The sequence below is a fragment of the Protopterus annectens genome, chromosome 5.part0 (assembly GCF_019279795.1).
Source record: "Protopterus annectens isolate FY-2018-M chromosome 5.part0, PAN1.0, whole genome shotgun sequence".
Classification (NCBI taxonomy): Eukaryota; Metazoa; Chordata; order Ceratodontiformes; family Protopteridae; genus Protopterus; species Protopterus annectens.
Window position 1 is genome coordinate 1,595,783,493 of NC_056735.1, and position 27,600 is coordinate 1,595,811,092.

The window sequence follows — 27,600 nt, forward strand, 5'->3', positions numbered from 1 at the left end:
ATAGTAGAGGGGGAGACTGGGAAACGCGTTTAGAATATAAGGAACTCTTGTGGCAGCTCAAATTGGATGCTGCCACAAGTCCCAGTCTAAACGATAATATAAATATAAAAAGTGTCCTTAAACTAAGAATGTCCAGATTGTGACTTATAAGTAAATTGATGTAATCACATATGAATGTTTAACCATTTGAATAATAAAAAAACATGTTTTTAGTATAGTAGATTAATAAATCAATATATTTATAAACTTCATAATAACATATCGATTTTAAATAATTTTTATAGGTACTAGATTAGTAAATGACAGTTTAGAAAACATTTATCAAGTTAATTGAGAATATATATTCACAATATTTTTTAGCATTCATATAAGCATTTATTTATTCAATGTATATTATATATATATATATATATATATATATATATATATATATATATATATATAAAAAATGTATGGTTTTATGTTTGCAATAAGTTTTTTTATATATGTATTTATACAATTTGGTACATTTTAAGATATTTAATGAATTAATTTGATGGTAACATATAGATAATTTGATTTAATGGATTTTAGTATAAAGTTTTATATTTTATGTATGTCAATATTATTGAATTGCACAACAGTGGTATGTGGATGAAAAACAGTTAGGCTAGAAATCAAATGTATAGCTTTAAAGCTTAATTAGTATTGCTGTCACATGGTGGTCAATGAATTTTATATATACAGCTTTATTTTTACTGACATTTCATCTTGATAAAGCTTGGCAATGGGACCAAGCGAAAGCACTTGATTCAAACTGTTGTTTCTTATCAATTGGTCGAAGTATTGTGCTGAATAGCAAGTTTTAAAAGGTTTTAAGACAAGAGAATAAAGTTCTTTATAACGTTCCTCCATCGACTGGTTCTTCGAGCAGTGGAAGGGTTGCTTTGGTGTTTTTGCTGCTAGTTTTTCGTTTTATATATATATATATATATATATATATATATATATATATATATATATATATATATAAAGGTCTATATTCAGTCTGATGAAGTCTCAGTTGTGGAAACAAAAGTGCTTACTGAATTGGTGAATAAAAGCTTGGTGTTCTTTTATGACCATTTTTGTCTGTATTTCCAAGAAGTTTGGTTTTACATTTTTTTCTGGTGTTGAAGAGTTAATATTTTATGATGAGCCAAGCTGCATCTAGTTTTTTTATTGGTGCCTACAGGTGTCACACTTCATGATACGCCCAGTGGCTAAATTGTGTTGAACCAAGAAGGCTTGGCAAGCAGTTCTGCACCCCAAATAAATGGAAATATGCTGATGAGAAGCAGTGATGTATTGTCAAGTTGTTTAGCTCCACCTTCAGACCCATTTTTTGCAAGTAATAACTCTATTAATTTTGACATCCACACTTTTAGTGTAACAGAGTCTTTTAGAGAACTTGAGAGAGATATCATCAAACTAAAATGTTTGCAATGGGATGTGTTATATTTTGATAGCGGTCTCTGAGTGAAAAGAGTTCCAAAAGGACTCAGAATACCTAAAATGCCTAATGGCAATGATTTGCCGAAGGAATTTATTGATATGTGGGTTGAATTAAATCAGAAGATGGGGCTACAATATGTTGAAATGTTGTCCAACTTGAACAAACAAAAATAGAGCAATTGAACTGCAGAAATGATTGGAAGTTTCTTTTCTTTGAAAGAAAAGTTGACTGCAGATAATTTTGATACTAAATTCTGCCTAATAAAAGAGAAGTTAATCAAAGAAAATGAAACTTTGGCCAAATGGAAAATAAAAAAATTCCAAAGAGATCTAAAAGAATATGAGGAGGGCGTGACATGTGAGAGTGACAACAGAGTCCGATGAAGCAGAAAGCAATAAGGAGTCATTTAAATCAGGAAATGATGTCATGGACAGACAGGCGAACGAATATGAGGGTGGGCCAGGAAAGTCTGAATGCCTAGCACAATGGGGACAGCGTTTGGAGGGGAATAATGTGCCTAGACAATTTCCATCTAATAATAATTCAAATTTTAAGCAAAGCCAGTTCATGCAGAATTCGCACATGTACCAGAAAGGGGTAAATGGCAACAGCAGTTGGGCCGAGGTAATGGCTTTTGAACTCAGGGGGGACAGAACAAGGCTTTTCGCAAGACGCAATAGTGGAAGTGGAGAAATTAAACTTCACTTCAGGTACTGTTGACTGCTCTTTTAAAATAGTTAACCTGTCATCTAAATTGTTGAATGAGGATTTGTGTAGAGTTTTAAGTAAAGGATGGAATTTTGTTCCAGCAGGGAGGGCGAAGAAAAGTGATGTTATTAAGGGAGTTTAACAGAAAGCTCAATTTTAAACTTTTGTGTAAAGACACAGGCAAAGACAGTGTGTTCTTTTGACCATGTACCTATAACCCATCACTAAGAAAACAACTTGAATTTTTTTTAACTATGACAGCATTGCAAATAATTTAGCTTTTGGATAACCAAAGTAAATATAAATATTATAATATGTCTACATATGAATGTAAAATATTTTTTGATTTGATTAATGATGGTATTTTAATTTGCAAAGCTGGCAAAGGGAATTCATTGGTATTGTTAGATAAAACTGTTTATGTGGAAAAATGTGCGCTATGTTAACTGATACCACCTATTATGAACAAGTTTCCTTTATGAAAGTCAAAAAATCTTATGTATTTATAGATTCTTTAATTGAGGAATGGTGTTTCACAGGTAGGATAACTGAAAAAATAAGAAAATATGTTAGAAACAATTCCCCAAGTTTAGTAGGATTTTTGGTTTTCTGAATTTCCACAAAGATTTAGATAATCCATCCTTCAGACCACTTGTGGCCAGTGAAGGCACTAAAACAGAACCCATTTCAATTTTTGTTGATAAACACTTGCAAAAAGTGGTTTTGAAGAGCAATTCATATATAAAAGTTACGTTTGATTTTGTTCAGAAGATTATGAATGTTAATGTATTAGATTCAGATTTATTAGTCACTCTAGACATTAAGTCTTTGTATACTTTGATTCTGAATGTGGCGGGAATGGGAACAGTTAGAGTTGAATAAATCACTTCAAAGTTGTTTTCAAGTAACACATTGTGGCTACTTATGGAAATGAAGATACAAACTCAAATGGCTTTAGGTACACTGAGGTGCCCAAAAACACACAACAGCAAAAGTAAAATTAAGGCACCAAAGTTACACACTGGAAATCAGTCACAGTACTTCATTGCAAAAAACAAAGGGTGAGTGCTTTCACAACTTAATGTTGCTTCATCAGACCACATCACTGCAAATGATGCTTGATTAAATACTAAAGCAATCAGTATGACATCACAATTTAAAGTAATATTCCTCCACAACCATAAAAACATATACCAATATCTATAATAAGAAAATGCATAAAACATGTAGAAATTGTATGTATATGTACAGTAAAAAGAAATATAGTAAAAGAAAGGAGGTATCCTCCCTGATGTCTACCTTGCAATTTATGTGATTTGGTGTGTGATGGTATTAAAGAAATGAATATTAATAATTGTAAAATTAATATAATGGGGAGTTTTAATGCAAATCAAAATATGTAGTGTATTTAATTATTTGCAGGTTGTATGGGTCATTTTATGTAGGATGTACAAGCAAAGAATTAAATGAAAGGATGTATGAGCACAAAAGGGCAGTAGAGTTAAGATATGCAAACAATGCTATGAGTAAGCATTACAAAACAGGGAAATGTCAGACAGATTTTAAGTTTCTGGTGTTAGGAGAAATAAAAGGGTATGAAGCAATGTTTAATGCAGATGAGGAACTCGGCTGGCTTGAACATTTATGGCAAGTAAGGTTGAATGCATGTTACCCACCAAGATTGAACAACCACAAAGATGTTGTGGCTTATTTGAAAAGAAAAGTATTAAGACATTAATTAGAAGAAAGAAGAAGTCATGTGACATTAATTAATGGTTCTGATGGAGTATTTAAATGTGTTTTGCAAAGGTATATATTCAGTCTGATGAAGTCTCAGTTTTGGAGATGAAAGCACTTACTGAATTGGCGAATAAAAGTCTGGTGTTCTTTTATGACCATTTTTGTCTGTATTTCCAAGACGTTTAGTTTTACATTTTTTCTGATGAGAATATATTCTGACCAGTGACTCCAGCTTAAGATGGTTCATAATGGGATATCAGTTATGGTTAACTTGACAGATTTAGCTTCCAGAGCATGTGCATATGGAGTGATTTAAAAAAAGGCAGATAGGCCGTGATTAGCATACTCATATCTGGTGGTCACACTGCCATAACATACACCTCAATGGACTTGAAACCCTGCTTGCCTTACTCTTACTCTCTTGACCGACCTAATAGCTACAAATGCAACAGAAGAACTTTAAATACAGTTGTAATTCAGCAGATATTTGCAGGTGGTATCACAGCAGTATGGACAACTTCAGAGTGAGCAATGTTACTTCAAGAATCAGGGATTCAAAATACTGTACATGGTAAACATTAAATCCAAAGTAAAAGGAGCCATGGAAGCTATTACATTTAATCTAATAAAGTCAGTTTTCTGTTGGTCCTGAAGTGGAAGCTCAGTCATGTTATGATTAGCAAAACATTAGCTTGGCTGAAGGTCTTTTCTTTTTTGTCATAAGACAAGAACTGTCATTCATTGTTTCACATCTATGGGTAGTGAAGATGCTCTCTACCAACTCTCACATGAAGTCTGAATACAGAAAAGTGTTTTTTTCCTAAGTCCTTCGTATGCACCATGTTAAAGTTTGACAATATAAGTAAATTCCAAATGTGCTGGATGAAAGGGTGTTTGGTTCAAGCAAAGACCACAGTCGTTATGTATACATGACTGTTATTGTTACATTCTTCATACAAACTGCAATAGATAGGCCAGCAACCAAGGAAATCAGCCTTCACATGGCTCATGAGGTTCTCACACCTGAGAAATGCAGAATATTTGCAGACTGCAAACAACATTGTAGAATAACATACAATGTGCCAGTATTCTGAACCCCCCCCAAAAAAAAACAGTGCTGTGTTGCAGTATAAATAGTGTGATAGACCGAACCAGTGAAGGAAACATAATCAAGCATTAGCTATAATTTTCTTTTACATTATATTGTTAACTTATTAAAGAAATAATGCAACAGAAATGCATATATACATTTCATTGGAAAGTAGAAAACTCACAAACATAATTTACATATTGATTATTGGAATATTTAATGTTGTGATAATACATCAAATAGCACAAATATTACATAAAAATGGATTTTAGTACATGACTAATGTGAGCATTAGCTACACGTTACATAATGTTTCACAGGATGTGTCAATAAAACACATTTTAGGGTTTCACAACACAGGACATCAAGAAAACAGTACACACATGACAGGATTAAAGCCCATAGACCTCTCAGCCATAATCCATCAAACACACCATTAGCTAGATATGCTACTGTAGCTCATGGATGAAAGGTGTAAAAAGATATTAAGTGGAAAGAAAGACAGATACAGACTGAGAAACTGTAAAAGGACATTCTACTCTCAAAGGATTATACCCCCACACCCAGTACACGAATATATATCTCATATCATAGGTTCATAGGTTCATAGGTTGATACTAGGCTATCTGCCCTAGGGCATTTATAAGCCTAGCCAGAGTGTCTTTTGCTTTCGCCACCCTTTTAGATTAGTTGACTGTGCCTCTGTATAGTAGGTCACAGAAGATAGCCTTTTTGAGGTTAGTTTACTGTGCCTCTGTCTAGTAGGGACACAGAAGAGATCCCAGAGGTAAACCTATGATCACCCATCCACTCTGCAAGATTTCTGTTGAAGAGGGTCATTGAGGGACTCTCCCTAACATGGATTGGGATTTTGTTCCAGAGTGAGGGGAGCCTCTGGGATATGAATCTGTCCCTCCAGCATGTCCTATTTATTTCTGTGCTGAGGTTTAAGTCCCTGGATCATGTAGCTTTAAGGGATTTGGATTTCCTGAGGTGGAGCATGTCCATTAATTCTGGGTTGGATATGGCTTTATACGTCAGGCACAGGTCGCCTCTGAGTAGGCAGTAAGCAACTGAGTAGAGCTGGTGTTTCTTTAGCCTAACTGCGTAGGGCATCTGTTTGAGTCCCTTGATCCTCTTGGTGAGGTACTTTTGGGATCTTTCCAGTTGCTGCAGGTGTCGGGTAAGGTACATCCCACATGGGGCATTGTATTCAATTATGGGCCTGATGAGTGATGAGTAGAGGGGCACAATGACCTCTCTTGATCTAGATGTGAACCCTTTCGTGATAAGGTGGGCTATATAGAAGGTCTTTCTAACCACTTTGACAACGTGATTGTCAAAGGAGAGATTGCTATCTACTTGGGTCCCCAAATCCCTAATTACTTCTTCCGTACTTAATGGATTACCACCTATGTGGTAATTTGTGGGCACTTTGTTTTTCCCAAAGGGGATGACTATGCACTTTTTGGCATTTAGCTTTAGGCCATGGCTCTGGCACCAGTTATCCATCTCTGTGAGACCCTTTTGGAGGATGCTTGTGTCAGTCAGTGAGTCAGTTATGGCACCCAGTTTGCAGTCATCTGCAAACTTGGTCAGCCATAGTCCTCCCATGTTGGCCTGTACCTCAGAGAAATATATACCGAACAAGAGAGGTCCCAGGACTGAGCCTTGTGGGATGCCACTTGTAACTGGTTTAGAGTCTGACATGGCCCCAGAAATTCTGACCATGTGGGTTCTATCCCTGAGCCAGTTTGCAACCCATCTTTGACATAGGGGTTGATATTTAAGCTGGTGAGCTTATTTATGATGCCCTAGTGGGGTATTGTGTCGAAGGCTTTTGCAAGGTCCAGGTAGGCTGTGTGGACTACCTTCCCTTCATCTATGGCCTTGGTGACTGTTTCAAAGAAGTCAACCAGGTTCAAGAGGCAAGATCTGCCCTTAACAAAGCCAAATTGGGTAGGATCCAGTGTGTGGAGGTTCCCAATGTCTTTGTTTATGAGTTTCATTATGATACGCTCCATAGCTTTGCAGACCAGGCTAGTCAGGCTTATAGGGCAATAGTTTCCGGGGTCCATTGTGGCACCACCTTTGTGAAGTGGGACCACTGTTGCTGTACGCCATTCCTTGGGTACATATCCTGTAGTAAGGCTGAGATTGAGCAGTGACTTTATGTGAGGGTTCAGTTCTTCTTGGAGTTCATGTAAGACGCAGCCCGGGACACCGTCCGGTCCCATTGATGCTGTGTTTTTTGCTTTGGAGAGGGCAGCTCTCACCTGTGCATCTGTGATGTCAGGGAGGCTACACTCTGTTGGGATAGACATTTGCTCTTTTGGGGGGAAGGGGGGAGAAGTTTGCACTGAACCTGTCTGCCAGGATGTTGGCAATGTCTGTGGGTTCAGTGTATTTTTTGTCATTTTGAACTAACTCAGAGCATATCTGGGAGTTGCCACCCAGGTTCCTGACATAACTAAAGAAGGCCTTGTGATTATCTTTAGCATCTTGTGCAATTTTTCTTTCGAAGCTGGCCTTAGATGATTTTATGAGGGATCATAGTTTCTTGCTAGTACTGATCAGAGATGCCTTCCCTTTTTGGGATTTTGCTCTATCATGTAGTAGCTTCCTCCTTCTGTTGTATAGCTTATTTATGGCTGGGGTCCACCAGACAGGTCTCCTGCCTTTGGAGGAATGAGTCTTGGTTTTATTTGGGATAGCATGATCCATGCATTCCTGTAGGTGTCCATAGAAAGCGTTTGTAAAGGATTCTGCAGTTTGGGCCGTATGTTCCACTGGCCCGGGGGCTTTGAAGGATTCCACCTCAGTTTTGTGAAGTGTGAAATTTGCTTTTGAGAAGTTCTTCACCGTGGTTTCCTTGGCTGGGGGTGGGGACGGGATATGGATGTCCAGTGAGATTAATTTATGGTCAGATCTTACCAATGAGGGGTATACCTCTGGTATGGAACATAGAGTCCCCATTTTGGTGATGATCAGGTCCAATATGTTTTCCCCTCTTGTGGGAGTGGTGACCAGTTGTTCCATAGCATTTGAGTTTATAAATTTTATGAACCGTTAGGCGAAGGTGTTGGGGCTTGAGTAGTGCTCCCTGTCTATGTTTGGGTAGTAGAAGTCACCCAATATAATGGTGTTTGGAGAGACCTTCATATTCTCCAGTGTTCTCAGGAAAGCCGAGTGGGGTTCCTGAGTTTGGGAGGGTGGTCTGTAGCAGGCTACAAATTGAAAGGCAGTTTTGCCCACTGTTAGTTGCACATGGGTGGTCTCCGATGCTTCATGCAGTGCCACTAACCTGGAGGTGTGGGTATCTTTAATGAATATGGATACTCCCCCTCCTTTTGTGGTTCGGTCTGAGTTTTGGGGCCAAAAAGCATGGTATGAGGTATAACCTGGTAGTGCTGGGGTGCTCTCGGGAGCCTTGAACCAGGTTTCTGTTACTGCACAGATATTGATATTCTCCATGCTGAGGAGAGCCTTGAGTGCATGCATCTTGAGGTTTAGACTTCTGGCGTTGAGCATCATTACCCTTAGTTTCTTTTTCCTTGTGTTGTCTATGGAGGTGGGTTTGTCTTTTGAGCCTTGCCTAAAAAAGGCACTATGAGGGTGGCAAGAGCCTTAGCCAGTATTTGAAAGCCCAGGGGTGACAGGTGCAAGCCGTCCCTAGAGAAGCAATGTGGCTTGTCGAGCATGTCATCCCAGGCTGACAGACACTGGATCCCCTTTGAATGACACCAATACTTTAGCCAATTGTTAAAATTGATCATTTTGTCTTTATACTGTGGCATCATTCTTGGTGAGGGTAAGATGCTACTCAAGGTCAGGGTCATACCGGCCTGGGCTACATGATCAGAGAGCTCCTTTATGTCTCTTTTCATGTAGTCCAGGGAGGTATGTCTCAGGTCATTCACACCAGCATGGACAATGACGGAGTCATAGTTGTACTTGCTTTGGAGTGACCTGAGTGCTTGTGTTATGTGGCAGATCCTGGCACCCGACAAGCAGCTTACAGTGAGCTTCTCCTTGTTCAGCCTGGTGAGTGGGGCGTTAGTGTGTCTGACAATAGAGTCACCTATTACAAGGTATTAGGTGTGTTGTTTAGCCTTAAGGGTTGTGACTGTGTGGCACACTGACTTTGTGAACTATGTGATACATGGGTATTGTTGTGAGGTAGCGGTTGCTTGGATGTCTGCTTTGGAGGTCTCTGCTGCTTGGGCAGATTTTTATTTAGAGCCTCCGAGTATGCTTTTGTGTGTTTATGTGTTTGGTTTTCTGTTGTGATAGGTCTATGTGAGACTGAATTTGTGGTGTGTGTGGTTACCTTCTCCTCCTGACTGACTGCGCCAGTATTGGGTTGAGAGAAGTCAGCCTCTAGTTTGGCTATATAGTTGCATCTCTCACATATATTTGAGCTTGTTGGGAGGAGGAGAGGGTGGTCTGTGTACATAAAGCAGTTGTAACATTGCCTCAAGATTACCAGATTCACCAGCTGGAATGGAGAGTAAACCTGAAACTGACTTTTGGACATGCCAGAATAGTATAAGGAACTACTATTTGACTGATCAAAAAGGACCAATATGGAGCCAAGTACTTAAAGGGAGTATAAGAGGGTGTAGTGTTTTAGTTTATTAGTGCTTACTTATAAGATTACTTATACTAGCAACTACAGAGCTTTAGAATGAAAATAGAGTGCTTACTTTGAGATTTAGAACAGTTCTAAGGGAAAAAGTGAAGAGCTATGCGCAAAATCATGCAAAACCACACAAATGCTGGTTCTAAAGCAGGGAAACTGAAAGAGATAGGAATTGACCCAAAACCGTCAATAAGCTACTAGTTTCAGGGCTGAGACCACTCCTCCAGGGACAGATAGGCTGTTCATAGCTCTCCTATCTCACAGGTGAACAGAGAAACTTCCTTCTATCCAAGTAAGGTAATGGCAACACAGAAACTTGTAACACAGCCCTGGATTCAGCAATAACCTTAAAACTGGACTATTCCAGTTCAGAAAGGTGGGGAACAAGTATATAATTTCTTTTTTCAGAAAATAGAGCAGATACAATCAAAATTAGCCCAAAAAGGCCAATAAACTACTACCTTCTGTGCTGAAACCACTCCTCCAGGGACAGATAGGCTGCTCAAAGCTCCCCTCTCTCACAGGTGAACAGAGAAACTTCCTTCTATCCAAGTAAGGTATGGCAACACAGAAACTTGTAACACAACCCTGGATTCAGCAATAACATGAAAACTGGACTATACTAGTTCAGAAAGGTGAGAAACAAGTATATATATATATATATATATATATATATATATATATATATATATATATATATTTCCAGAAAATAGAGCAGATACAATCAAAACAACACTTTACCCAATTAACCAGTTAAAAAGCTTAAAACTGAGCCCTGTTCCAGCAGTCTTCAATCAGACAAGTTCTAACTGCACAGTCCTGCCACTAGGGTACAGAGAAACCTTCTCCATAAAAGATGGCCTGGGTCAGTGCACAAGTCATACAAACAAAGCTAGATCCAGCCCGCCTGAATCTAATCTATGTTACAGCAAACAAGGCGTACCAATTTCAGAAAGAAATAGTTCAAGTAAGCATGTGCAATAAGCCTTTAACCAGAAATTCCCAGCTCAGAAGGGCAGAATCTAGCCTCTCCTCCCACAAGAGTGCAGACCACAAACCTTAATGTAAAATAACTGGCCTGAAGCCTAAGTCCTCAACCTAGAACTAATACACTTTTAGAATAACAGACACTGAGCCTTCAATCAGCAGTTCCCAACTTAGAAGGATGTACGCTACGTCCTGCCACAACAGTGCAGACCACAAACCTTCTTAATGTAAAACAACTGGTTTGAAGCCCAAGTGCTTAAACCAAGGGCCTTAGGATAACAGTTACAATTTAATCAGGCTACTAACAAGCAGTAATAAAGGCAGCAGAATAAATTTAATTGAGTACTTTTAAAAGAGGGAAAAGCAAAATAAGGTAATAAAGTTGGAAGAAACACAAATACAGTAAGGCAGATGAAGTGCAAATTTTTTTATTTTTATTTATTTATTTTTTTCATTAATAGGCAGAGCCATGGAAGCAGTTACTGAAAACAGACTCACCTTGCCTTACTTTTGTCTGTGTCCAAACTACTTACTGATGTAACTGACACTCAGCTCCGGTGCTTAAATGATAGCAAATTCTTTTTCCAGAGTAGGAATTTTCTTCAGTTTTGCGATTGTAGGAGTACTATAATTTCCCTTTGGACATAAAGCACCAGACAATTGTTCTATGTCAACCATAATGCAACATATAACTACAGAGATAGGGAAATCAGTCTATAAACACTTTTTGGGTATGTATGTGTTATTTTTATCTATTTTTTGCTAGATTAAAGATTGGAAATGAGAGGATGGGACATAGGTGAAAGAAGAAGGCAAGCAGTTGATAGTACAGAAGGTCAGACAGCATACTAATAAAATATAGGTACTGCAGGGTTATGGTTACAATGGTACTTTAAGGCATAAAACAAGCAGATTTCCATCTCATCTGTTTGCTACAGAATATATTCTCAGCAGTGAATACACCTACAGATGGCTAGAAATAGCATGACTACTGCTGTCATTCTTTCATCTATAGATTATGGAACATCCATCTCACATAATTGTTGAACAAATAAGCAGCATGTAGAACACTCTTCTCACACCTTACCAACATCAGCAAGCAGGAATCTTAATGACTGGTTAGTACGTGAAAGTATTCTTTTTTCCAGTGCTGTTTTGATATAGTAACATTATTCAGTGCTATTTACCATGGCCATTAGTTAAAACAATTTGTAACACTTGAATGTGTAACAGACCCTTTTAATGTGCAAGCGTGAGGAACATGGGTCTTTAAAAGTTAACTTGTGGAAAATTAATAATCCTAATGTGGTATGCTTTGAAAGTAAAAGCCTGACAATTCACAGTCCCTGCTGTCTGATCTTAATGCACATAAGCAGAGCACACTACAGGTGCTCATGTGTGGATGGCATCTTCTAGAATTTAAGATAATGTTTACCTAGTTTGCTCATCATGCAACTTGAGCAACTGAGAAACAGTTATGAGCTGAACCCTAGTTAGCATAAACATCTGTCCCACAGGAGGAAAATCTGCTCAATATAATAGCAGTGTATAGCAGGGGTCATCAGAATGCTATAGAAGAAACAGAAAAAAATGGTCTACCAACTTTTAGATATGTGGTACTTGTTACAACTGCTTCTTTGTACAATGCTAACATTTATGTGTGCTGGGTACTTACTATAAGGGTGACAAGGACCATTTTTTTTTCTCTCTGTATTTGTAATAGTAAATGATGTCTGTAGTGGTTCATTGCTCCATGTTCACTGGCTGTAGTAACATGCCAGCATGGTAGCGATATCCTTTATGATTATAGATAGCTATGTGCCAGTGTAATGTGTACTGTCAATATATATTTACACAAGATCATTGCTAAAATGTGTGTGACTATAGTTGCTATACTTGTAAAGGCACATGCTTGATAGCTTATACTCATGCACCTATTATTGTTTTGTTTGGGTGTCTGTGGTGTTGCATTTTTCTGGACACATGTACCTTGGTGTTGGGTCCTAATAAATCATGGTGTATTACATATTAATATCAGTTTCAAAATGTTGTGATGTGTTAAACCCATGTAGGACCATGACTTTAATTTCAGTGTTTTCATTACTAACAGATATGGCTAAGAAATATGTGGGTGAAGCCCCATAAAGCCAAAAATATCAGCTCATGGATGCAGAGTATAAGGAGGTGGCACAGGGTCTCCTTTTCCATGGTACACAGCTCATCAGATTTTACAATACTGATGAGCTCTTCCATGACCGTGTCTCCCAGGACATTGTGAACAATGTCAAAGACTTGGATTACCAGGGCTGGAATCATGAAAGCTTCACTGGAGAGTCAGTGATATGATCTATGCTTCAATCCTCAGAAAGGAGACCATAACATGAGTGTAGAGGGCTACAGATGATGGGCCATCTACTGTACCACCCCTGACAGAGATAAAGGAGTAAATGGCCTCACCTACAAGGAGTTCCACAATATTGTTCTTTAATTTGGGGCAGAGATGGGTAGTCCTCCATGGATTTCCACAAGAGACATTAAAGGTATTAATTCTACATTTACTATCTGCCCCATATGTAGCTGTTAGTCACAATACTGTTTATAATACCTCCCTCAACTGTTTCTTTTAGATACATCTGGCATCAATGTGTGACAACCATCCACACAGTATGTGGCCATTGTTATATGTTCGTATCTTTAGAAATTAATAGTTGTAATAATATCACTTGTTTGTGCTTGTGATTTTTGGGCATACTTACACTGGCTGTGTATTGTTTTGGTGATTTCAGAGGTGAATCATTATCTGGCACTAACACTGTGCAACTACCTTAGCTAATTTGGGAGATCGTTATCATCTGATGATGATAGCACAGATAAGTAGACACAGTCCAGGGATGAAGAACATTTGGCAGCCGCAAGGAGTGTGACTTTCACATCCCTTTCACAGAGTGTCTGCTTAGAGTCTCTGCGTGTGCATACCTATGACACACTACTTTCTGGGATTGAGCAGTTTGATAGGAAAAATAGATATGGGTAGTCTGATTTCATCAAGTACAGACATGTCAGAATCTGGACCTAGCTTTCTGAGCAGATGGGTATGCATGGGGAGTCAGTACCAGTGCTTGTAGGAGGTATGGTTATCTCCCTCGACCTGAAGACAATGTGTCAGTAGCAACCATCAAATGTATATGCAGGGCCATTGTGGAGGCACAGAATAGTTCCACTAGGGTCTTGGTAAAGGTTATGAGGGTTATCCAGGTAGTGTTCCCTGACTTATGGGACTACATGAACCATGTGAGTGATTTACTGAACAGGAAGAATAACACACTGAAATGTGCAGTGTCTGTTCTGGGTTGAGGGTGATGGTCCATTCTCGAGGCCATTCATCTAGTACATCCTCAGATGTTAGCTGATCTGGCCATGAATGGGTGAGGTCCTTCTCCCACAGTGCTATCAGTTCCTCGGATACATTGAATGTGGGTGTGTCTACACCCAGGAGATGCCATCCCCATTATAATGGTTATAGTCATGCAGACAACTCCTACAGAAGATGGCAATCGTATTCAGGTAACAAACTGACATCTAGCCAAAGTTGTCAGACAGTTAGTGCAGCTCCTGTTAGTACCAGTTCTCCTGGATGAGTGTATGGATGAGAAGATGACCCCTCTACCATGTTTGCTTCAGATCTGTCCAATTTGCCACAGAAAAGTGCTTCCACACATGCCTTGGCTGTGTCTGTGCGGACACATCCACATAACCACATCCACCATACACACACACACAGTGAGCCAGGCCTTCAATACTGTAATCCTCCATAAAACTGTGTACACAGCCAATAAGTACATTTCCTGATTTTGATACACCTCAACACTCACCCACTTCCCTGTGAAAGACATACACTTTTGCATTCTCTTCACCACCAGTGCAGGTGGTGATAAAAACTGTGCCTTTTCCTTTGGACATTGTGACTTTGGATCACCTATGTCTAATGCACAGACTGCCCAGTCTGTGAATGGATAAGCATGGTATTGTGTTTTTGTAAACATCAGTTTTCAGTGTCTGTACCTGCTTACTTATTACTGGTATGTAGTAAAGCTAGTACAGTCCTCTGCTTCACAGGTAGTGCCATGTCAAAATGTGCCTGTTACCATCTAACATGGATATCCCCTGCTGCTGACTCCTCCGCTTTCCAGAATCTAAAAAATGTGAGAATGGGTTAGTCATATCATGTATGCCCACAAACAATTCAGACATACTCTGGAACTAACTACCTATCTATATCAAACAAAGCTCCTCATTAGCATTCTTCAAGAAAAATCTTGATGATTGAATGGAAAATAGGAAATTCACCCCGGGGATCACTTCTGTGGGTCTGCTTGACAGGGGCACAGGAAAATAATTTTCTTGGGGCGAAAAAACCAGGGTACCTTTTTGGCTTGGCTTATATAGGCCCTAGGATCAATAGCTTAGTACCTACCTCTGAAGCTATGACATTATCTTGAAAGAACTAAAACCTTCAGAAACAGAGGAAGGGCACTGAGCAAAACTCTGATATGCGACATGTAACTTTAAGTATCCTGTTTTTTGCTTATTTTTATTAGTTATTGCTTATAGATATTTATAACACTTTATTTTCTGCTGCATACTTTTTTCTGTATTTTATAGCTTTAAACTAATCTGCACAGTTGTACTAAAACTTTCTGCCTCACAGGGCCTGATAAATAAGGTTTCTACTGTGACATTGCTGGCACGTCTTTTCTAGGTAGTTTTTGTTCTGATTTCCTGCCAAGGAGTGTATTGTATAACTGGTTTCTATGCAGTTAAAAGCCTTCTCTAGAGTCTCCTTGCTCCTTTATCTGTTTAAAACTTTCATTTAAAGACTCACTGCTGTATTCTGTGGTGATAAATATTTATGTAGTGTTTTCTGCCTAAGTAGTGTTAGGTAGTAGCTGGAGCATTGTCCATATTCAGGCTTGTCTTCTGGGCTTGTTGGTTGTTGCAGAGACTGTGTATCTGTGCACATGTTCCAGGCCATGTTAGTTTAGCAAAAAACATTTGCATTTCAGTGAGAGTGTAATGTTTATGGTCATTCACTGATTGGGGTTTCATGGACTACGGGTTGGAATAAGCACCTCATTGGTTCTTTCAAGCGTTTTTATTAAACTTGTTTAAAGTTTCAACTTTCTCTTACTTAAGAGGTTACCTTGTGAGTGTTTAAGAGATTTTTCACAGAACTAATCAGAAAAAGGGCACTGAGCAAAACTTTAATCTGTGATATGTAACTTTAAGTATCTTGTTTTTTCCTTATTTTTAATAGTTATCGCTTATAGATATTTAAAGCACTTTTATTGTCTGCTGCATACTTTTTACTATATTTTATAGCAACAGACTAATCTGTACTGTTTTACTAAAATTTTCTGCCTCACAGGGACTGATAAATGAGGTTTTTACTGTCACATTGTTCGTAAATCTTTTCTAGCTAGTGTTTGTTCTGATTTCCCAGCAAGGAGTGTATCATATAACTGGTTTGTTTGCAGTTAAACACATTCTCTAGGGTTTCCCTGTTCTTTTAGCTGTTTAAAACATTTATTTAAAGGCTCACTACTGTTTTTCTGTTGTGATCACAATTTCTGTAGTCTATTCTTCCGAAGTAGTGTTAGGTAGTAGCTGGAACATTATTCATACTCAGGCTTGCCTTCTGTGCCTAGTTGGTTGTTGCAGAGGCTGTGTGTCTGAGCACATGTTCCATGCCATCTTGGTAGCAAAAAAACATTTTGTATTTCAGTCAGAGTGTAATATTTATTGTCATTTGCTGATTGGGGTTACCTGGACTATGACTTGGAGTAAGGACATTATTGATTCTTTCAAGCTTTTTTTAAGGTTATTTCAAGTTTCAACTTTCTGTTATTTAAGAGGATACCTTGTGAGTGTTTTTATCCATTTTACACAGAGCAAATTAGGTGAAGGGCACAGAACAAAACTCTGATCTGTGATATGTAACTTTAAGTATCCTGTTTTTTGCTTATTTTTACTAGTTATTGTTTATAGATATTTATATCACTGTTATTGTCTGCTGCATACTTTCTACTGTATTTTATAGCTATCAACTAATCTGCATGGTTGTACTAAAATGTGTTGCCTCAGAGTGCCCGATAAATAAGTATACTCACATTTTTGTACGTCTTTTCTAGCTAGTTTTTTGTTCTGATTACCTGCCAAGGAGTGTATCGTATAACTGGTTTGAATTCAGTAAAAGCCTTCTCTAGGGTCTCCTTGTTCCTTTATCTGTTTAAAACGTTCATTTAAAGGCTCACTGCTGTTTTCTGCCGTGATAAACATTTCTGTAGTGTTTTCAGCCTAAGTACTGTTATGTAGTAGCTGGAGCATTATCCATATTCAGGCTTGTCTTCTGGGTCTAGTTGGTTGTTGCAGAGGCTGTGTGCCTGAGCACACGTTCCAGGCCATTTTAGCTTAGCAAAAAACATTTTGCATTTCAGTGAGAGTGTAATGTTTATGGTCATTCTCTGATTGGGGTTACCTGGACAATGGCTTGGAGCAAGCACCTCAATGGTTCTTTCAAGCTTTTTTTTAAGGTTTTTTCAAGTTTCAATTTTTTTTTAATTAAGAGGTTACATTGTGAATGTTTCTGCCATTTTACAGACAGCTAATCAGTGGAAGGCCACTGAGCTAAACTCTGATCTGTGATATATAACTTTAAGTATCATGTTTCTTTTCTTATTTTTGCTAGTTATTGCTTATAGATATTTATAGCACTGTTTTACTGTCTGTAGCATACATTTTATTGTATTTTATATCTATAAACTAATCTGCAAGGTTGTACAAAACTTTTCTGCCTCACAGGACCTGATAAATAATGTTTTTACTGTCACACTGTTTGTAAATCTTTTCTATCTTGTTTTTGTTCTGAATTCCTGCCAAAGAGTGTGAGACATGCCTGGTTTCTTTGCAGTTAAAAGCATTTTCAAGAGTCTCTTTGCTCCTTTAATTGTTTAAAACTTTAATTTAATGGCTCACTACTGTTTTTCTGTTGTGATAAATAATTCTGTAGTGTTTTCTGCCTAAGTAAAGTCAGGTAGTAGCTGGAGCTTTTGTTGATATTCAGACTTGTTTTGTGGGCCTAGTTGGTTGGTGCAGCAGCTATGTGTTTGTGCACATATTCCTGACCATCTTAGTTTAGCAAAAAACATTTTGGATTTCTGTGAGAGTGTACTGTTTATGGTAATTTGCTGATTGGGTTACCTCAGCTACAGCTTAAAGTAAGCACCTCATTGGTTCTTTCAAGTTTTTTTTTTTTAAGTTGTTTCAAGTTTCAACTTTCTGTCACTTAAGACTTACCTTGTGAGTGTTTCTGCCATTATATACAGAGCTAATTGGAAGGGCACTGAGCAAAACTCTGATCTGTGAAATATAACTTTAAGTGGCCTGTTTGTTGCTTATTTTTACTAGTTATTGCTTATAGATATTTATAGCACTTTTTTGTCTGCTGCATACTTTTTACTGTATTTTATAGCTATAAACTAATCTGCATAGTTGTACTAAAATTTTCTGAATCACATGGCCTGATAAATAAGGTTTTTACTTTCACACTGTTTGTAAATCTTTTCCAGCTAGTTTTTGTTCTGATTACCTGCCAATGAGTGTATCATATAACTAGTTTGTTTGTAGTTGAACACATTTTCTAGAGTCTCCTTGCTATTTTTTCTGTTTAAAAGATTCAGTTAAATGTTCACTGCTGTTTTTATGCTGTGATAACTATTTCTGTAGTGTTTTCTGCCTAAGTATTGTAAGGTAATAGCTGGAGCATTGTGAGCATTGTCCATATTCAGACTTGTTTTCTAGGCATAGTTGGTTGTTGCAGAGGCTGTGTGTCTGAGCACATGTTCCAGGCCATCTTAGTTTAGCAAAAAATATTTTGGATTTCAATAGGTTCATAGGTTCATAGGTAGGTACTAGGCTATTGGCTTGAGGGCCTACGTAAGCCTAGCCAACAAGGTTCGCTGGCTTATGCCACCCAAGAAAGTTATTTTCCTGTGCAACCATTGAGAAGAGACACAGAAGTGATCCCTGGGGTGTATTTCTTATTTCCCATCCACTCATCAAGATTTTTCTTGAAGAGTGCTAATGAAGAACTTTGCTTGACATAGATGGGTAGCCTGTCCCAGATTATGGGAAGTCTCTGGGACAGGAATCTATCCCTGCAGCATGTCCTGTTTATTGTGGTGACAAGATTTAGGTCCCTAGAATGTGTAGGTCGGAGGGATTGGGATTTCTTTAGTTGTAGCATGTGCAACAGCTCTGGGTTTGATGTAGCTTTATATGTTAGGCAGAGATCACCTCGGAGTAGGTGATATGCTATGGAGTAAAGCTGGAGTTTTTTTAGATGGTCAGTGTAGGGCATCTGTTTGAGGCCAGTAATCCTCTTTGTGAGGTACTTATGTGGCCTTTCTAGCTGCTGCAGATGTCTTGTGAGCTACATTTCAAAAGGGGGAGTTGTACTCTATAATGGGTTTAATGAGTGTCGAGTAGAGGGGAACAATGACCCCTTTTTTCTTGGATAAGAACCCTTTCATGATGAGGTGTGCCATGTAGAAGGACTTCCTGACTACTGTGGTGATGTGATTATCAAAGGACAGACTGCTGTCCACCTTGGCCCAAATGTCTCTTATCGCACATTCAGTTTTAAATAGACTGCTGTCTATGTAGCAGTTCATGGGTACAGAGTTTTTACAAAAGGGGATGACACTGCACTTTTTGGAATTGAACTTGAGGCCATGGCTCTGACACCAGGCATCTGTCTCAGCGAGGCCCTTCTGTAGGATTTTCACATCATTTGGGGACTCAACTATGGCTCCTAGTTTGCAGTCATCTGTGAACTTTGTTAGCCAGAGGCTTTCTGTGTTAGCCTGTACTTAAGAGAAGAAGATACCAAACAGGAGAGGTCCCAGGACAGAACCCTGCAGTACTCCTCTTGTCACTGGTTTGTGGTCAGATATGGAGAGTGCACCCTTTACAGTGTGAGTTCTGTCAGTGAGCCAGTTGGCAACACATCGTGTGATGTAGGGATTTATACCTAGTTTAGTAAGTTTAGCTATAATTCCAGAATGGTTGATGGTGTCAAAAGCCTTGGCGAGGTCAAGATAGGCAGTGGGAACCATCTTACCCTCATCTACGGCTTTGGTGTCTGCCTCAAAGAAGTTGATCAGGTTCAGGAGGTATGATCTGCCTTTCACAAACCAGAACTGGGTCGGATCCAGAGTTTGGAGGTTACCAATGTCTTTGTTTATGAGTTCCATGATGATACATTCCATGGTCTTCCAGACCAGGCTCGTCAGGCTAATACGGCGATAGTTCCTGGGATCAGTGGTGGCTCCCCAATGAGAGTGTAATGTTCATAGTCATTGAGTGATTGAGGTTACCTGGACTACGGCTTGGAGTAAGCACCTCATTAGTTTTTTCAAGCTTTTTATTTAAGTTGTTTCAAGTTTCAACTATCTGTTACTTAAGAGGTTACCTTGTGAGTGTTTCTGCCATTTTACAATGAGCTAATTGGAGAAAGGGCACTGAGCAAACCTCTGATCTGTGATATATAACTTTAAGTATCCTGTTTTTTGCTTATTTTTACGAGTTATTGCTTATGGATATCTATAGCAATTTTGTTGTTTGCTGCATACTTTGTACTGTATTTTATAGCTATAAACTAATCTGTACAGTTGTACTAAAATGTTCTGCCTCACAGGGCCTGATAAATAAGGTTTTACTGTCACACAGTTTGTAAATCTTTTCAAGCTAGATTTTGTTCAGATTTCCTGCCAAGAAGTGTATAATATAACAAATCTGTTTACAGGTAAAAACATTTTCCTCACGTCTCCTTGCTCCTTTAACTGTTTAAAACTTTCAGTTAAAGATTCACTGCTGTTTTTCTGTGCTGATAAAAAAATCTGTATTGTTTTCTTCCTAAGTAGTGTTAGGTAGTAGTAGTTGGAGCAATGTCCATATTCAGGCTTGTCTTCTGGGCCTAGTTGGCTGTTGTAGAGGCTGTATGTCTGAGCACATGTTCCAGGCCATCTTAGTTTAGCGAAAAACATTTAGCATTTCAGTGAGAGTGTAATATTTATTTTCATTGGCTGATTGGGGTTACCTGGACTACGGCTTGGAGTAAGCACCTCATTGGTTCTTTCATGCTTTTTTTAAAGTTGTTTCAAGTTTCAACTTTCTGTTACTTAAGAGGTTACCTTGTACATCTTTCTGCCATTTTACACAGAGGTAATCAGAGGAAGGGCATGGAGCAATACTCTGATCTGTGATATATAACTTTAAGTATCCTGTTTTTTGCTTATTTTTACTAGTTATTTCTTTCAGATATGTATAGCACTTTTATTGTCTGTTGCATTATTTGTATTGCCTTTTATAGTTATAAACTAATCTACATGGTTGTACAAAAATATTCTGCCACACAGAGCCTGTGAAATAATGTTTTTACTGTCACGCTGTTTGTAAATCTTTTCTAGATAGTTTTTGTTCTGAATTCCTGCCAAGGAGTGTAAGATATAAATGGTTTGTTTGCAGTTAAAAGCCTTCTCTAGAGACTACTTGCTCCTTTATCTATTTAAAACTTCCATTTAAAGGCTTGCTGCTGTTTTTCTGCTGTGATAAACATTTCTGTAGTGTTTTCTAAGTAGTGTTAGATAGTAGCTGGAGCATTGTCCGTACTCAGGATTGTTATCTGGGCCTAGTTGGTTGTTGCAGAGGCTGTGTGTCTGCACACATGTTCCAGGCCATCTTAGTTTAGCAATACCATTTTGCATTTCAGTGAGAGTGTAATGTTTATGGTCATTGGCTGATTGGGGTTACCTGGACAACAGCTTGGAGTAAGCACCTCATTGGTTCTTTCAAGCTATTTTTAAAGTTGTTTCAAGTTTCAACTTTCTGTTACTTATGAGGTTACCTTGTGATTGTTTCTGCCATTTTACCCAGAGCTAATTGGAGCAAGGGCACGGCGCAAAACTCTGACCTGTGAAATAAAAGTTTAATTATCATATTTGTTGCTTATTTTTACTAGTTATTGCTTATAGATATTTATAGCACTTTTATTGTCTGTTGCATACTTTTTACTGTATTTTATAGCTATAAACTAATCTGCACTGTTATACTAACATTTTCTGCATCACAGGGCCTGATAAATAAGGTTTTTACTTTCACACTGTTTGTAAATCTTTTCCAGCTAGTTTTATTTCTGATTTCCTGCTAAGGAGTGTATCATATAACGGGTTTGCTTGTAGTTGAAAGCATTCTCTAGAGTTTCCTTGCTCCTTTTTCTGTTTAAAAGTTTCAGTTAAAGGCTCACTGCTGTTTTTCTGCTGTGATGATCATTTCTGTAGTGTTTTATGCCTAAGTATTGTAAGGTAGTAGCTGGAGCATTGTCCATAATCAGGTTTGTCTTTTGGGCCTAGCTGGTTCTTGCAGAGGCTGTGTATCTAAACAAATGTCCCAGGGCATCTTAGTTTAGCAAAAAAAAAAAAAAAACAATGTTTATGGTCATTGACTGATTGGAGTTACCTGGACTACGGCTTGCAGTAAGCACCTCAATGGTTATTTCAAGCTTTTTTTAAAGTTGTTCCAAGTTTCAATTTTCTATTACTTAAGAGGTTACCTTGTGAATGTTTCTGCCATTTCAAAAAGAGCTTTTTGGAGGAAAGGCACTGAGCAATATTCTGGTCTGTGACATATAAATTTAAGTATCTTGTTTTCTGCTTATTTTTACTAGTTATTGCTTACATGCATTTATAGAACTTTTATTGACTACTGCAATCTTTTTACTGTATTTTATAACTGTAAACTAGTCTGCACAGTTGTACTAAAATTTTCTTCCTCACACGGCCTGATAAATAAGGTTTTACTTTCTCACGGTTTGTAAATTTTTTCTAGCTAGTTTTTGTTCTGATTTCCTGCCAAGGAGTGTATCATATAACTGGACTGTTTGTAGTTAAAAACATTTTCTAGAGTCTCCTTGCTCCTTTAACTGTTTAAAACTTTCATTTAAGGCATCACTGCTCTTTTCCTGTGGTGAAAAAAGTTTGTGCATTGTTTTCTTCCTAAGTAGGGTTAGGTAGTAGCTGGGGCATTGTCCGTATTCAGGCTTGTTTACCGGGCCTAGTTGATTATTGCAGAGGTTGTATGTCTGTGCACCTGTTCCAGGCCATCTTAGTTTAGCAAAAAAACATTTTTCATTTCAGTGAGAGTGTAATGTTTATGGTCATTGGCTGATTGGGGTTACCTGGACAACAGCTTGGAGTTAGCACCCCATTGGTTCTTTCGAGCTTTTTTAAAAAGTTATTTCACATTTTAACTTTCTGTTACTTAAGAGGTTACCCTGAGAGTGTTTTTGCCATTTTACACAGAGGTAATCAGAGGAAGGGCACCGAGCAAAACTCTGATCTGTGATATATAACTTTATCCTGTTTGTTGCTTATTTTTACTAGTTATTGCTTATAGATATTTATAGCACTTTTATTGTCTGCTGCATACTTTTTATTGTATTTTATAGCTATAAACTAATCTGCATAATTGTACTAAAATTTTCTGCCTCACACGGCCTGATAAATAAAGTTCTTACACTCACATTGTGTTTATGTATTTTCTAGCAAGTTTTTGTCCTGATTTCCTGCCAATAAGTGTATCTTATAACTGGTTTGTATGCAGCTAAAAGCCTTCTCTAGAGTCTCCTTCCTCTGTTATCTGTTTAAAACTTTCATTTAAAGGTTCACTGCTGTTTTTTCTGCTGTGATAAACATTTCTGTAGTGTTTTCTGCCTTGGCAGTGTTAGGTAGTAGCTGGGGCATTATCCATATTCAGGCTTGTCTTCAGGGCCAAGTTGGTGGTTTCAGAGGCTGTGTGTTTGATCACATGTTCCAGGCCTTCTTAGTTTAGCAAATACCATTTTGCATTTTAGTGAGAGTGTAATGTTTATGGTCATTGGCTGATTGGGGTTACCTGGACAACAGATGGCGTAAGCACCTTATTGGTTCTTTCAAGCTATTTTTAAAGTTGTTTCAAGTCTCAACTTTCTGTTATTTAAGAGGTTACCTGATGAGTGTTTTTGCCATTTTACACAGAGCTAATTAGAGGAAGGGCACTGAGCAAAACTCTGATCTATGATATGTAATTTTATGTATCCTGTTTTTTGCTTATTTTTACTAGTTATTGTTTTTAGATATTTATAGCACTTTTATTGTCTGCTGCATACTTTCTGCCATATTTTATAGCTGTAAACTAATCTGGGCAGTTGGTCACATTATTTGTATGTCATTTTGAGCTAGTTTTTGTTCTGATTTACTGTCAAGGAGTGTATCATAAGCCTTCTCTAGTGTCTCCTTGCTCCTTTATCTGTTTAAAACTTTCATTAAAAGGCTCACTGCTGTTTTCTGCTGTGATAAACATGTCTGTAATGTTTTCTGCCTACGTAGTGTTAGGTAGTAGCTGGAGCATTATCCATATTTAGGCATGTCTTCTCAGGCTAGTTGGTTGTTGCAGAGTCTGTGTGTCTGAGCACATGTTCCAGGCCATCTTAGTTTGGCAAAAACTAATATGCATTTCAGTGAGAGTGGAATACTGATGGTCATTGGCTGATTGGGGTTACCTGGACTACAGCTTGGTGTAAGTACCTCATTGGTTCTTTCAAGCTTTTTTTAAAGTTGTTCCAAGTTTCAACTTTCAGTTACTTAAGAGGTTACCTGGTGCATCTTTCTGCCATTTTACACAGAGGTAATCAGAGGAAGGGCACGGAGCAATACTCTGATCTGTGATATATAACTTTAAGTATCCTGTTTTTTGCTTATTTTTACTAGTTATTGCTTTCAGATATTTATAGCACTTTTATTATCTGTTGCGTAATTTGTATTGCATTTTATAGTTATAAACTAATCTACATGGTTGTACAAAAATATTCTGCCACACAGAGCCTGTGAAATAATGTTTTTACTGTCACACTGTTTGTAAATCTTTTCTAGATAGTTTTTGTTCTGAATTCCTGCCAAGGAGTGTAAGATATAAATGGTTTGTTTGCAGTTGAAAGCATTCTCTACAGTCTCCTTGCTCATTCACCTGTTTAAAACTTGTATTTAAAGGCTCACTGCTGTTTTTCTGCTTTGATTAACATTTCTGTAGTGTTTTCTGCCTAAGTAATGTTAGGTAACACCTGGAGCATTGTCCATATTTAGGCTTGTCCTCTAGTCCTAATATGTTGTTGCCGAGGCCGTTTGTCTGAGCAAATGTTCCAGAGCATCTTAGTTTAGCAAAAAACATTTTGCATTTTAGTGAGACTGTGATGTTTATTGTCATTGGCTGATTGGAGTTACCTGGACTTGGCTTGGAGTAAGCACCTCATTGGTTCTTTCAAGCTTTTTTTAAAGTTGTTCCAAGTTTCAACTTTCTGTTACTTAAGAGGTTACCTTGTGAGTGTTTCTGCCATTTTACAAAGAGCTAATCGGAGGAAGGGCACTGAGCCATATTCTGATCTGTGATATATAACTTTAGGTATCCTGTTTTCTGCTTATTTTTACTAGTTATTGCTTAAAACATTTATAGGACTTTTATTGTCTGCTGCATGCTTTATATTGTATATCATAGCTATAAACTAATCTGCATGCTTGTACTAAAATATTCTGCCTCACAGGGCCTGATAAATCTTTTTGAGCTAGTTTTTGTTCTCATTTCCTGACAAGGAGTGTATCATATAGCTGGTTTGTTTGCAGTTAAAAGCATTCTCTAGAGTCTCCTTGCTCCTTCATCTGTTTAAAACTTTAATTTAATGTCTCAGTTCTGTTTTTATGTTGTGAATAAACGTTCTGTAGTGTTTTCTGCCTAAGTAGTGTTAGGTAATCCCTGGAGCATTGTCCATATTCAGGCTTGTCTTCTGGGCCTAGTTCATTATTGCAGAGGCTGTGTGTCTAAGCACAAGTTCAAGTCCATCTTAGTTTAGCAAAAAACATTTTGGATTTCAGTGAGAGTGTAATGTTTATAGTCATTAAGTGATTGGGCTTTCTTGGACTACGGCTTGTAGTAAGCATTCGTTCTTTCAAGCTTTTTTTAAAGTTATTTAAAGTTTCAACTTTTTGTTACTTAAGAGCTTACCTTGTAAGTGTTGCAGCCATTTTTCACAGAGCTAATTGGAGGAAGGGCACTGAGCAAAACTCTGATATGTGGTATATAACTTTAAGTATCCTGTTTTTTTGCTTATTTTTACTAGTTATTGCTTATAGATATTTAAATCACTTTTATTGTCTGCTGCATACTTTTTATTGTATTTTATAGCTATAAACTAACCTGCACTGTTTTTCTAAAATGTTCTGCCTCACAGGGCCTGATAAATAAGATGTTTACTGTCACATTGTGACAATTTGTGATTTGTGGAACAAACTCCCCTCTGATATCTCATCTTTATCCTCTCTACCACTTTTTAAAAAGCAACTGAAAATGCATCTTAATAAACATAGGCTTTGTTCCTGCACCAACCCAGATTAACTTTCCGTCTTCCTCTCTCTCCTTTCTTCTTACATGATTCATTCTTTCTCTTCTCCTTATATCCTAATAGCTCTCCCGCTACATAACATCTATGCAGATATATGCTATCATATATACACTGAATGACATTTGTAATAAAAAAAAAAACAAAAAACTTTTTTTTGTATTTTTATTTTAAAACATCGTGTGATTATACTTTTCATTTTTGCTATCATATTTGTGTATTTGTGTCTTAACTAGTTCAGTTTTAAAAATTTTAATTTTGTATTACCTTTTCTCTATTTAAACTTGTAATGACTGTTGGAGCTTATCTCCCCAGGCCTCTACTGAAAATGGACATGTATCCAACTAGACTAGCCCGGTCAACAAATGTAAAATAAAATAAATAAATAAAATAAATAAATAAACACTCCCCGGGATTCATGAACCTTGCGCCAGGCGCCAGCATAGCGTCGGCGTTATAACGCCAAATATGGCTGCTGAGCGATTCAGGTATGAATGAATTCCACGTGCACTACCGGCGTGCGCCGGACCGTCTCCGCCCCCGGCGTAGGTATGCAAAACACACTGTGTGCGGTATTGCACCATGCAAATGAGGGCAAATAGCGATCCACGAAGTGGCGCGAGCGTAAGGGGAACGCGCACGCAATGTAAACCAAAAAACAGTTTACATTTACCCAAACATACCGGAGGAGTAACGGAAGGCTGTCAAAGTCAGGTATCATATAGGTGCAATATGCCAATGTGGAAAGGCACCGAGAATGTCCAAAGAAAATATGCACAAAATGTAAAAATGACATAAATAGCGCGTCGTAGAAAGAACAGCAGACCCCGGGATATGTGCACAGAAGTTGCAAAGCAATGAAATAATATGACAATGTCCTAAAAGAGCAGTATAACGACATCAGCTGCACAGCCACCACACACCATAGTATGTATGTAAAGCTTCAGCCCCAGCGCAATGGTTGTCAAGGAGTGGTGGCGTGTTCGCGCCAGAACCATGTATTAGTAGTCAATTCCATGCAAATGAGGCAGATAATAGTGAATTGCAAAAATGGCGCCGGCGTAAGGATGGAGCAAACGGCGTAGCGGTACTACACCGAGGAGTGGCCTACACGAGATACATGTCAACCACAGAGGGGTGTGCCACTGTAGGAGGAAGGATATTGGAGGTCAGCAAATCTGGGCTGTACAATGCACATCACAGCATCAGGACTGGCGTGTTAGGAAATAGATGCGCTGAGAGTACAGAATGCGCGTACAGATGCATGTGCACGAGGATGACTACGTTCCCTAAACCAGTCATGTGACGGCCTCACCGTCAACAACCACAGATATAGGAAGGTAATGCGGAGAATACAAGGAAATCACCGGAAGCAGTGTAAATGGAGCCGTAATGAGCAATCAACACCAATCAATGCA

At 38.1% G+C, this 27,600-nt stretch overlaps 1 long non-coding RNA gene across 1 annotated transcript in view; it reads left to right on the forward strand.

Moving 5' to 3' along the window:
• The window catches only part of LOC122801781, a 193,670-nt gene that overhangs the window by 108,945 nt on the left and 57,125 nt on the right, over positions 1 to 27,600 (forward strand). The window lies entirely within an intron of this gene.